Genomic DNA, 13,545 nt, shown 5'->3' with positions numbered 1-13,545 from the left:
AAATATGGGAAGGCAAGAAAGGTCCTGGATGGCAAAGAAAAATTAAGGAAATTTTGTTTCTGGTTTCAAAATCCTGCATCCTTGGTTAACTAATGAGGGAGGGAGGGAGGGAGGGAGGAAGGAAGAGGAAAAGGAGGGAGGGAGGGAGGAAGAGAGTGAGTGAGTGAGTGTGTGAACGGATAGATGCAAGGAAGGAAGGAGAGGCAGGGAGGAGGAAGGAAGGAAGGAAGGAAAGGGAGGGAGGGACGGAGGGAGGAAAAGTGAGTGAGTGAGTGTGAATGGATAGATGCAAGGAAGGAAGGAGAGGCAGGGAGGAGGAAGGAAGGAAGAGGAAAAGGAGGGAGGGAGGAAAAGTGAGTGAGTGAGTGTGAATGGATAGATGCAAGGAAGGAAGGAGAGGCAGGGAGGAGGAAGGAAGGAAGATGGGTGAGAGAGAGAAAGGAAGTGCCTTGAGGAGAATTTCCCAGGCTGCCCTTCTGAATCTGCCAGCGATGCCCCTCCTGGTGCCAGCCTGCCAGTCCTCTGTAGCCTCCTTGGCTGCCCAAACCTCACCCTCGATACCTCTCCATAGGAAGAAACGACAACCAAGTATGTACAGAGGGTGCCAATCACACCCAGCTCCCTAATCTCCCAAGAGGGGTGCAATACCTTTGCCTTTCATTCAGGACTGGCACCTTTGCCATTCCCTCCCTTGGCACCAACTTCCCTGAAACACTTTTTTTCTAAGAAAATCTCTACCGTTTCGCCTTCACCAAAAACTGAGTGGAAAGAAACTTCACCAGAACTTTCTTCCGAGTGATAAATCCTCATGCAGAGGGGTTTTTTTTTTTCTTCAAAAAAAGGAATTTTGTAACCCAGGGGCAATGAAATATATGCCCCCCCCTCCTATTTTCCACTGGCATTTATTTTTCTGGCCTTCTCGCTCCCCGCACCCCCACCCCAAATTCCTGGTGGCTGAAGTCACTTCCCTTCAGCGCAATTTTATCTAAACTGTTTATAAGCCGTGGGTCAATTCGTCTGAATTGTGACAATGTGGTGGGGAGCAGGCAGGAACCGGAGCGAATGGTTAGCTGGTTCCTGCCAAGCCTTTTATGGCAACTAAAGACCAGTTTTTCTAGGTGCCAAGGTTGGTTTTTAGAGTGCTGATTTTACAAGCACAGCCGCCACATTCTCGCCCCTTCTGCACCCAAAATAATACAGTTGTCAACTTTCCCTGTTGCATAGAGTTACATTACATCGAGGTTCCTGGCTGAGGTCACCAACTGATGGTCCATGGACCACTGGCCATCTGAGAGAAAATTTTGGTGGTCCACAGAAAAATTATTTGCATTTTTTATATTGCATTAAATCAGGGGTCCTCAAACTACGGCCCCTGGGACGGATATCTGCAATGAACGTTTGTGTTGCTGCAGAAAGTCTCCCCCTTCGGGGTCTTCTTGTGTGGGTCGGAGGGGGGCAGAAATTCCGACTTGGGGTCTGCTTCAGCCTCCTGGTGTTGGGCATTGGGCGAAGGCTGGAGGGAAGCGCCGCTGGTGGCGAAGAGCCAGAGAGCCTCGTTCCAGTGGGACTGCCTCATGGCCTGGAACTGGCTGACCATCTCACCCCGCTGAGCCTCCAGGTGCTGATACCTGGCCTTGCACTCCCACAGATCTTCCCACTGCTTGGAAAGCCTATGCTCCTAGTCCTCAGTGAGGTGCTTCTGCTGAGCCTCCTCCTCGGTCAGATCCAATTTGAACTGAGCTGTTTTGCCAACTCTCTCTTAGCTCCAACAACTGCTTCCTGTTGGGGCCCTAAGAGCCCAGGTGGACAGGTGAGGAGTGGCCGGGAGGGGAGGGGCGAGTAGAGGCCGGCGAGGTGCCCGTTGACATCGAGTTGGCTACACCCACCCAGTCACATGACCACCTAGCCACACCCACCCAGCCGGTCATTAGGCAGATCATATTAGTGATCTGCGGGATTTAAAATTATGAATTTAGTGGTCCCTGAGGTCCAAAAGGTTGGGGACCCCTGGAGTAGAAGACCTCCAAGGTCCCTTTTCAACTCTGTTATTCTGAAACTCTTTTGAAAAGTTGAACAACAGTTTTCAAGATCTGTTTGTCATCCAGTTTTGGTCGCCACAATATAAAAAAGATGTGGAAAGAATGCTGAGAAAAGCAATGAAGATGATTAGGGGACTGGAGGCTAAAACATACGAAGAACGGTTGCAGGAACTGGGAATGTTTAGTATAATAAAAAAATTAGGACTGGGGGTGATACGATAGAGGACTTCCAATATTTGAGGGGCTGTCACAGAGAAGAGGGGGTCGACCTGTTCTTCAAAGCCCCTGAAGGCAGGACAAGAAGCAACAGATGGACACTGATCAAGGAGAGAAGCAACCTGGAATTAAAGAGAAATTTCTTGATGGGGAGAACAATTAACCAGTGGAATAGCCTGCCACTAGAAGTTGTGGGTGCTTCATCACTGGAGGTTTTTTTAGTAAAAGGCAAACGATCTACACAATCTGAAGAGATCATCATTAGAGGTTTTTAAGAAGAGATTGGACAACCACTTGTCTGAAATGGGATAGGGTTACCTGTCTAAGCAGGGGGCTGGACTAGAAGACCTCCAAGGTCTCTTCTCTTCTCTTCTCTTCTCTTCTCTTCTCTTCTCTTCTCTTCTCTTCTCTTCTCTTCTCTTCTTCTCTTCATTCTGGGAGTTGAAGTCCACAGACTAGCTGGGAATTCTGGGAGTTGAAGTCCACAGGCTAGCTGGGAATTCTGGGAGTTGAAGTCCACAGGCTAGCTGGGAATTCTGGGAGTTGAAGTCCACAGGCTAGCTGGGAACAACAGCTGAACTGCAGAACATAGAACTCACTTTTTTCAGTGCCACTGTAACTCCGAACAGTCACTAAACGGATTATATTTACCTGTATTCATTTATCTTATTATTTATTTATTTTATCTATTTTATTTATCCAAAACATTTCTATAGGCAGCGGCCCATCCTTCTACCGACTCTGGCCAACACCCCATCAACAACCAGAAGACGTAGACACACAAGGAATTTGTCTCTGGTAGCGAAGCAACAGAGAGAATAATAACAATACCAATAATGGGGAAGTAAGGAAGATAATAAGAAAGATAAATAATAATGCTACAGCCACACTATGTGGCTTAATATACATAGACATGAGACAGAACTGCGAAAATTAGGTGTTAAAATCATTTTAAAAACTATGAAACTCAGCCAGTGAAGACATGGCTGTTTAAACCCATCCATTCTCTCCCCCCCATGCATTTTTGGGGTGAAATATTTAGCCCTTCCTTCAGGGGTGGGGAGTCTTAAGGGGACCTCAGCACAGCTGCCGGTGGGCTTTTTCACTTTCCCATAGCAAAACGTGCCCCTGTAGACGTCATGCATTATGAGGCTGCCATCCTACACGCGTGTGCACACTTACATGTGTGTGAGACGGACGGCTAGATCAATTCTATTCTATTCTATTCTATTCTATTCTATTCTATTCTATTCTATTCTATTCTATTCTATTCTAGATAAACGTTTTGAATAAATCATCGTTTCATGGTTTTTAAAATTACTTTCGATGTCTTTTCATTTTTGAGGGGGGAGTCGCCCGTGGATTGAAAAACGGCTATAGAAACGTGTTTTATTTTTTTAAAAAATCAATAAAATGCATTGTACCCATTGTTGGGCTGACCTAAGGCTGAGGCCCTCGGGGGAGGGGGGGATATGGCTCCAAATTGTGAGAAATAAATAAAATATATTTTATCGCTGGAAGCTTTCAAGAAGCGACTGGACTGCCGTCTGTCAGAAATAGTGTAAGGTCTCCTGCTTGGTGGGGGGGGAGGGGGTTGGACTAGATGATCTACAAGATCCCTTCCGACTCCTTTAATCAGCTAAGCACCTGAAGATGGGCTCTGTCGGCTGGGCTTCGGAGTCCTCTTTTTCTCAATGCAACCCCCTTTCCAACACCCCCCACCTCTCCTTTTTGCAGGTGGGGAGAGGGCATCATACCAGCAAGCCCCACGGGGGGCTTCAAGGGGATCACGCAGAGCAGGCCAGCTACCTTCCTTGTGTCCCCTCCCTCCCCCCACCACTCAAAAGAGAAGGATCACACCTCTGCTTCTCTTCACCTGGCTGCTTGTTCCCCCTCCGCCCCCCACCCCCCAAAAGGGAAAATCCTGGGAAGGTCTGACATTTCTCCTAGCAACTAACAGAATAACAATAGTTGGAATTTAATTTAATTAATCTTTAATTAATCATATTTTTATGCTGCCCAACTCCCAAGGGACTCTTAGAGCAGTGTTTCTCAACCTTGGAAGCTTGAAGATGGGTGGACTTCAACTCCCAGAAACCCCCAGCCAGCACCGCTGGCTGGGGGATTCTGGGAGTTGAAGTCCACCCATCTTCAAGCTACCAAGGTTGAGAAACATTGTCTTAGAGGAAGGGACCTTAGAGGTCTCAAGCAGGAGACTTTATACCATTCCAGACAAAGGATTGTGCCGTCTCTTCTTAAAAGCTCCCAGTGAGAGTGCACCCATAACTTCTGGAGGCAACTTCTGTTCCAACCAGTTAACTCTTTTCACTGTCGGGAAATTTCTCCTTATTTCTCAGGTTGCTTCTCCCCTGGATTCGTTTCCACCCCTTGCTTCGTTTCTATGCCTTTTCTTTCTTGCTTTTTTCCCCCGTGCCCGGCTCCCTCCCTCCTGGGCTCCACCCTGTATCAACTACTAGCTTTTTAGTTCCTGCCTTCTCGCTCTCCTGCACATCGACTTCTGCAGAGACTCTCCTGGTACCCAGACAGCTGCTCAGAAGACGCTGCCGGGCGGTGGGTGAGTTGACCCCCTCACTTCCACTCTAGCATCTCCCTCTGCATCCTGGTGGAGGAGCTGAGATTGGGGTGTGTGGGGGGGTCCCCTTGGCAAGTTAGGGGGTTTGCAGGAAAAGGCAAGGCATTCTGGAGGTTTAGTTGGAAGAACCCAAGCCGAGTCAAAGTTCATTCTTGGCTAAGCTGGAAGGAAAAAGAGACTTGCATTCCTTCCTTCCCCTTAAAAGAGGAGATTTAATTTCCGTTTAATTTCCTTCCCTGGCATCCTAAGGAGGCAAATTAAACCTTTCCTTTCCATTCCCTGCGGGCTTTGGATGTTCCCATCGTGGGGACGGCCAGTCCCACAACTCCCAGCTAGAAGCACAGGGCTGGGCTGTGGCTTCTGGGGTGGTGTAGTCCTCCTAACCCATCTTTAAAAACCAGAGAAAATATAAGGGGCATATTTTGCATGCTTCGCACAATTAAGTTTGCAAAACCTGGAGGGTGCACGAAATCTGTTCCTCTCTCTATTGTTTCGTGGTTCTGCTCAAACTTTTGGTCAAGAGACCTGATGCTTTGTAGTTTCGCCAATCTCTTTTGTTCAGGTGGGAAAATAATACTTTCATCCTTCCCTACCCCTGGTCTTATTTCTAGGACCATTTTTTAAAAGTTTGGTATGGCCTGAAATTGCACAAGACAAACAATGTTAGCCTATAGTAGCCAAAGACCAGGAAGAAAACTGGTAGCACTGCCTCTAACTGCCGTTAATTAATTTTATTAAAAGGCACCAACTTTTCTGGCTTATCGTTGGCTTCCTCAACTGCAAGGGATAATGTCTTTTAATAAAGTTGATTGGAACAGGTGCTAGTAAACCCCTCCTGATTTCATAAGAAGCCAGAGGTTTTAAACATCTGTCTTTGCACCGTAAACCTTTCAACTTGTCGTCTCTTGCATGAACGCCGAGAAGCTAAATTTGGGTGTGATCCCCTTCTTGAGACGTCTCTGAGCTTTGTGTTCTACAGATGGCAAAATATGACTTGAACACACAGGTCACACACAAATAAATGAAATCATGGTTTGCAGATCCCTGGTTTGAACCATGATATCTCTGGCATGAATGTTAGCTAAACCCTGGGGAACGGTTGGTGTGGCGAGGCTGTTCTCTTCCCCTTTTAGCTTTTTAATTTCTGAACTTTTCACACGGTAGCCCTATCTTTTAATTCTAACTTTGTTCTTATGCACGCTCTTACGTTTTGTGACACGCTTTTATCGGAGCCACCGGGAATTATTTAGATGAGACAGGAGCTATAGAAATGAGATGAATAAGTACATAAATAAATGGTAGACCAAATTCACAACAGTATCTATCTATCTATCTATCTATCTATCTATCTATCTATCTATCTATCTATCTATCTACTCTATCTACTCTATCTATCTATCTATCTATCTATCTATCTATCTATCATCTCTCTATCTATCTATCTATCTATCTATCTATCTATCTATCTCTTCCCTTTTTAAATATGTAAATTTTAATCTGTTTTTAAATTATTGGGGTATTTTAATTTGTCTGGGCCAAAAAGTTTAATTTGATTTTATCGGGTTTTTAAATTTTGTGTATTTATGTATTTTATTGTTGGCTGTTCACCGCCCTGAGTCCTTCGGGAGTAGGGCGGTATACAAATTAAATAAATAAAAAAATAAAAAAAAATCTATCTATCTATCTATCTATATCATCTATCTATCTATCTATCTATCATTTCTCATCTATCTACCTATCTTACCTATCTATCATTTATCTCTCATCTATCTATCTTCTATCATCTATTTATCTATCTTTCTATCTATCTATCTATCTATCTATCTATCTATCTATCTATCTATCTATCATCTATCTATCATCTATCTATCTTCTATCTATCTATCCAGTTTTGAAACTGCCCATCTCCTTCACAGAAAGTGTATCGAGAAACAAACAAGAAAACTCTTCCATCATTTTTTTAAAAAATGCATATAAATGAAACAGGAGAGATGGAATTTAGCTCAAGGTATTGTCAAAGAGAGAAAGGTTGACATCATGTCTGGTTTATTTGCAGACATTTTTCAGGAGACACACGAGTGCAATGCTATTTCCCAACTCTATTTCCCAACTCACAAAATCAACCCCGTTTCCAGGACACAGAATAAACACTTTTGATAAATAGTCGGATTATTCTAGAATAAGGCAGCATGCTGGACCTTATTAATGGCATCAGGGCAGCATCAAATTCAACCCTGATTTGTCCCAAAAGTTTTAACTCTTTCCCTTATATTGTTTTTTTTTTACTGCTAAATCTTCACCATCCCCCAGACGGTCTAGCTTGGATCATTTGCTTGATTGAACTACAACTAAATTTATGGACTTAGTTTTGCCAGCAAAAGTTCTGTTTGTGTGTGTGTGAAATGCCCAGGTATTCATTTTGGGATGATTTGCAAAAAAGTTGACCAGATCTTAACTGGCTATCTTGAAAATCTTGAAAACTAAGCAAGAATCAGATCTGCTTTATTTTATTTCGCCAAGACAACTCTTATATATTTATGATCTTATTTATCTTTTATCCAGCCTTTATTACTTTTTATAAGTGACTCCAGGCAGTGAACACACCTCATATTCCTTCCTTGTCTTATTTTCCTCAACCACAACAACCCTGTGAGGTGTGTGGGGGGGGAGAGAGAGAGAGAGAGAGAGAGAGAGAGAGGGAGGGAGAGAGAGAGAGACTGGCCCAGTTGGTTCTCATATCTGAAGCAGAACTAGAACTCGCTGCCTCCTGGTTTCTAGCCAGGTGCCTTCACCTCTAGACCAAACTGTCTCCCTCTGAAAATCCCAGATCTGTTGGCTAATTTTTCTGGATGAAGGCAATGCAAATAAATTTTGCCCTTATGACTTTGTTGATAGAGTCATTTCCATTTCCTGAATACTAGTAAAACAGGTTTTAAAAGACCAGGGAAGCTGCCCATGAAACAGCTGGAAATGGCTTAAGTTTACTACTCCTTGTAAAACAGGAGTACTGTTCCTAATCGGCTATTACTTTCCAATTTCTTTGCTGGGGATTAAAAGGGTTTTGCACTGGACAGACCCCCAAGTAGGGTTCCAGACAGTGGTGAAATCCATATTTTTTTACTACCGGTTCTGTGGGCGTGGCTTGGTGGGCATGGTGTGGCTCGGTGGGCATGGCAGGGGAAGGATACTGCAAAATCTCCATTCCCACTCTACTCCAGGGGAAGGATACTGCAAAACCCCCATTCCCTCCCCACTCCTGGGGGAAGCATATTGCAAAATCTCCACTCCCACCCCACTCTGGGGCCAGCCAGAGGTAGTATTTGCTGGTTTTCCGAACTACTCAAAATTTCCGCTACCGGTTCTCCAGAACCTGCTGAATTTCACCCCTGGTTCCAGAGCCTCTCAATAGCTACACCCAACGTCACAACAGTACAGGTCCTAGCTTCACACAACTTGCACAAGTTGTTTGAGTTCAGTCTTTTGGAAGGTGCCTTCTGGATTGACCACTGGAGGGCAGCAGAGAAATTTAGTTCAGGAAAAAAAAACCCTCTGCTGCCCTCTGTTGGTTGCCGGTATGCATGGCTTATTTGGGGAATGAAGCAATTGAGATTTATCCATCCAGATCAAAATGTTTGGATGCAAACACAGGGTTTCCAAGGCTGGGGCTGCCATTGAGGAAGAGGAAGATGCCAAGGGGAGATAATTTATTCTGTGCACCTCACCTTGGCACCTGCCATTCCTAAACCAACATAACATCATCTAATTGCCATCAAGATCAGATTTAACTCCTGTTCCTCCCAGTCCCTGCACAAGGGAAGACCTGAGTTGGCTCAGGAACATGGGTAAGGTATCACGGATAATACAGACCCTCCTGTCTCTCTTGCACCTGGTTCTGAGAACAGGAATTAAAAGTTTTGGCCAACAAATAAAGTTTCCCCAAGTCCAGGTTTCACAGAAAAAAACCCCACCTTATAAAAGCACCAGTGGAACTGACTGCCACAAGAGGCAAGGGGAGCTTGTGATTTTGCCTGCTTCTTTAGCAGAATAAGTAGCAGCTAGAGAGCAGAATGAAAAGTTTGTGCAAAAACTTAAGTCTAATAAGTCTACTAAGGTTGACTTAAGCCCTTTTATATGGCCGTTTCACCTCACAGCTGAGAAGAGGATTAAAACCCAAATTGTGAAACTGCCCTTTTGGGAAACGGGTGCCTGGAAGGATTTTCGATGGATAAAACGGACTTTGGGAAGGAAAGCAAAAAAAGAAAGTCAGGAATGAGGAACAAATAACAAGCCTCTCTTGAAAACAGCTGCTATAAATCTGTTTATTTCACTTCCCATGTGGAGGGGCGAAGGGCGTTTGTCCCGAAAAGCTCTGGTTTTGAACCCTGGAGCCGTACAAGCAATTCCCAAAGTTGCTAATCCCAACTCTTGATTTCTCGTCCAAATGATAGGCGGTTATTTTAACCCTTCGTTTCATGGTATTTATTCAACTTCTCCCTTGCTTATCCTCGTAAAAGGGGTAATTTACTCCCCAGGAATAAATTTATTCCCATAAGAAAACATCTAGCATATGGCCAGGCAAATAGCCAATAAGAACTATTGTATTTAATTAAGAGGAATTAAGACTTGGGGAGACCTTCCAGAGATTTTGGATGCCGGTACCCATAATCCCCAGCCAACTCTGGCCATACCTGGATGCCGTTTGCTTTTCTAAAAACGTGGGAAGTTTGCACACGTAAAAGAATATTTCTTTACTTTCCCAGCACGATTTTCAACCCTGCAGGGGTTAAATTTCTGCAGTTGTATTCCCCCCATCCCAAGCGTTGGAAAAATGAAAAAAGGGGGGGGGAAGGGGGTTCAGCCACCTCCCACCCCACCTGTTTTATTTCCAAGGCAAGAGTCTGAATAAACCCAGGCTCCATGTCTGCAATGAGCCTTCCAGACTTCCTCTAATTATAAATCTGATTTAAGAGTGGGAAAATAGTTTGCATTCCTCAGAGCCAGTGTAAAATTATAAGGCACCAGATTAGCCCCACAAATCTGCCAGATTCTATCTTTGCAATCCTTTCTATGGGGAGAGAAAAAAGGACGTGCTACAGACCCCCAGAGCCTCTCTAGCAAGAAGGTCGCTGGCGCTTTGATCGCTGCTCAAAGGGGACGCCTGCTGCTTCCCGATGTGAGTTGCTGTCCTTGCAAAACATTCACACGCACCCCGGGAATGAGGGATTTGAACCAGCTGGCTTTTGTGGCACCGACTGTCCCCCCAAAGTCAGTGGTGGGGTGCCCTGCCCCTCCGCCTCTGGGGCAGGGCTAGGAGATGGGAGATAACTACACTTCAACCTCTCCTCTTGCATGAGTCAGGAAAGCTTGGTGAGGTCTCCAGGGTGGCCTTCTCCTGCCCCGCATCTTCTTCGGCCCCTGACCCTGGTCTTCCCTGCACAACTCACGCCAAGCCACAAAGAGCCTTGGTAGTACAGGGGTTTAAGGCACCCTGTTATTAAGCTGGTTATTAAGACCAGCTGCCTGCAATTACTGCAGGGTTCGAATCTCGCCAAGGCTCAAGGTTGACTCAGCCTTCCATCCTTTCTAAGGTAGGTGAAATGAGGACCCAGTTTGTGGGGGCAATAAGCTGACTTTGTATAAATATACAAAAGGATGAAGGCTATTGCTTAGCGCATTGTAAGCCGCCCTGAGTCTCCGGAGAAGGGCGGCATATAAATCAAATTAAAAAATAAAATAAAATCGGGCAGCCAATTCAGTTGTCGAATCCAGTTCAGTTGAATTGAGCTGGTTGAACCCAACTGTGGGTCGAAGGTTTGGGAGGCACAGCCAGCCTTGTGTCCGAGTAAACCATGGGTGAAGTTTTGATTTTTGTTTTCTTTCCCTCTCTCTTTTCATCAGACTGAGATGAACTCGTCAACTCCCTTCTATCTTCTCCTTTGTTTCTCCAGAGGCTTCCTGGGTGTTAAGGGAGGACAGGACTGAATTTGGGGTGGAGTGGGGGGCATTTTATTTTCATTTTTTTTAAAAGGGGGAGCATTGAGCTTCTGTCTTTCTGCGGAAGAGCTCCTGAGGTCTCTCCTTCAGAATGAAATAATGAGATTTCTCCTTCATTCACCTTCGATGGTCCTTTGAAATCAGGGGTTCTGAATCCCTAGCCTCCCCCTCGCCCCAAATGTTGCTGAGGGTTTCCCAAGATCTTTACTCAAATCTCCGATTTTGCAGGCACCTGTTGTGGCCAGAGATCTTTAGGGCATCCAAGGTTGGGCCATGAATGGCTTTTCTCTCCACCGGCTGCCAGACGTGACTCCCTGCCCTCCCCTAGGGAAGGCTGACCTTTCTAAGGTCCAAAACCTTCAGAGGCCTCCAACCTCATTTCCCTGTCCTCAAAGTTGGGAGTCAAACTTAACATATGGGTGAGCGATCTCTGAAAAGTGAATCAGTGTCCAGGAAGTCCTTTTTTTTCTTTTTTTTTTTAAAAATAACCTGGACGATTCCAGCTCTTCTCCAAACTCAAAAAATTGTTGGTCTTTGACCTTTCTGTGCTGGACGTCTGAAGAGAACCAGCCTGATCTTGTAACCCATGATCTGGCGGGGGTCTCGTCCAGGGGTGGGCTTCAAAAATGTTAGCAAGGGGTTCTCTGCCTGGTTGCTGTGTGGGCGTGGCCATGGTGGGCGTGGCCTAGTCGATCTCCTGCACCACGGCAGCGGGGCATTTTTGCCCTCCCTGGGCTCCGGAGGCTTTCCTTGAGCCTCTGGGAGGGCAAAAATGGCCTCCCCAGGCTCCGGAGGCCCTCTGGAGGCCAGAAACGGGCCTACTTCCGGCCTTCCTAAACTCCCTTTAGGTCCATTTTTCACTCTCTCTGAGCCTCCACGCACGCCCTGCACTTACCTGCATCCAAAACGGGCTGTGTGGGGACTCCTTGGAGGGGCGGGGCAGGGTGGGCGGGGCCAGCCAGGAGTGGGATTTGGGGGTTCTCCAAACTGCACAGAATCTTAGCTAGAGGTTCTCCCAAACCCCTACAAACCCCCAGCAGCCGACCCCTGGTCTCGTCTCACCCCACCCATAAATTAAGTCGTTCAGGGAATGCTGTCAGGCAGGGCCTTCTTTGTGGTGGCCCCCTCCTCTGCCACATCTTCTCCAAGAACAGAAGCCTGGAGCCAAATCTCAGGCTATTCCAGGGGGAAATTCCTAAATTAGTGGCCACCGTCATGTCCCCCAGGATATTTCCGTGTTGAATGTCACTTCTTTGTTCCTTCTCTTTTATTGCACCCTTCGTAATATTGTTTTCCCAGCTCAGAGTATTTTTACGAATGGTGGAGAGTACAAAATTAATAAAATTAAAAAAAGGCAGTGCATTAAACCTGTGTTGGCAGGAGATACCTTAGAAACAAGAATCATTGAATGCCTTAGGGTGCATGGGTCATGAATGGACTCCATCTCGTTTTGGAAATTATGGGTAATTAAAAACCAAATTCTCCCTTTTTTTTTTTGCACACATGAAGTGATCAGCCACAATCGGAGGCCTTCAGCCATGTGAAAAAAAATCACACCTCCCCGATAGCCGGGTGCCCTTTTGTCCCTTCCCTTCCCTTGACCCCCACTCCACCGCAGCCCAGAGATCTACATTCTTGGTGTCAAAAGAGCCAAGGAAGAAATCCATTCTAAACAGATGACTCATAGGGAAATTTTTTCCCTTTTTTTTTTTTTTTAAGAGTGGCTGGCGTTCTTGCCAAGTCTTAATTTAAACCATAAATCCGTACCGTGGCGTTAACAAGGGGATTGATAATGTAGAAGGCTGGACTTTCGGAGCCAGAGAGACAACATGATCTGCGCATGAAGCTAAAAACATGCAGGAGCTTTTTTTCTTGGGCAGATTACAATTTTGGGTTAAAAAAAGGGGAGAAAAAAAATTGCAGCGTTTCTTTTTCTAATGCAAGAGTTGGCAGAGATCTTTCGCCTTCCTTCTGGTTTCCCCACCGCTTCCCGCCTCGCAGACTGTTTGGACATGCAGAGAGGCAAAGTCTCCGCTAAACTATAAAAGTCTGGCTTGTGTTATTATTGTCGTTACCTAAACAGAGCCGCTGCCAGGAACCCAAAGGCCCATCTATCATGTATATTGGAAAATGAAAAAAAGTTCCTGGGTGACTCAGTGTGACTTTTCTGGGGGGGAGGAAAAACATTTAAATTTTCAGGGTGTTTCCCCCTCCTGCCTGTTGTTTAGATGTTTCTTTTCACCCAGAGTGTTTCTGCAAAGTGTGAAGCTTGACAATGAAGCAATTGAACGACGCACCCTCACAAGCACTGCTCCCGTCCCATCTCAGGTGTCACGGCAGCAGTGGTGGGTTTCAACCGGTGTTACTAACGGTTCTCTTCGCACGCACGCTTTGCGTGCAATCTCAGCACGTTAGGTTTCTGGCCAGCTGAGGTGCGGTAATCCACTCTGCCGCACCTATCAGCTGGGTTAAAAACCAAGAAATAAAAGTAGGAATGAAGCCGGGGGCAGGCGGGAAGGCCCAGCTCCCAGTCACAGAGAACCGGTTCGGTGACGTCACATCGTCACCGCTACCGGCTCAGCCGAACTGATTGACAGGTGGATTGGAATACCCCTAATCAGCTGTTCCCAGAAGTGAATTTTAGCAACAGATTCCTTGGTTGTGAGCTCTGTGCCTTGCTTTTTTTTCAGCCTCTGAAACTTC

The sequence above is a fragment of the Pituophis catenifer genome, unplaced genomic scaffold, assembly GCF_029215685.1.
Source record: "Pituophis catenifer annectens isolate HBS135680 unplaced genomic scaffold, rPitCat1.0.hap2 SCAF_11, whole genome shotgun sequence".
NCBI lineage: Eukaryota > Metazoa > Chordata > Lepidosauria > Squamata > Colubridae > Pituophis > Pituophis catenifer.
The sequence above is the reverse complement of the archived record's forward strand: the minus strand, read 5'-3'. Positions refer to the sequence as shown.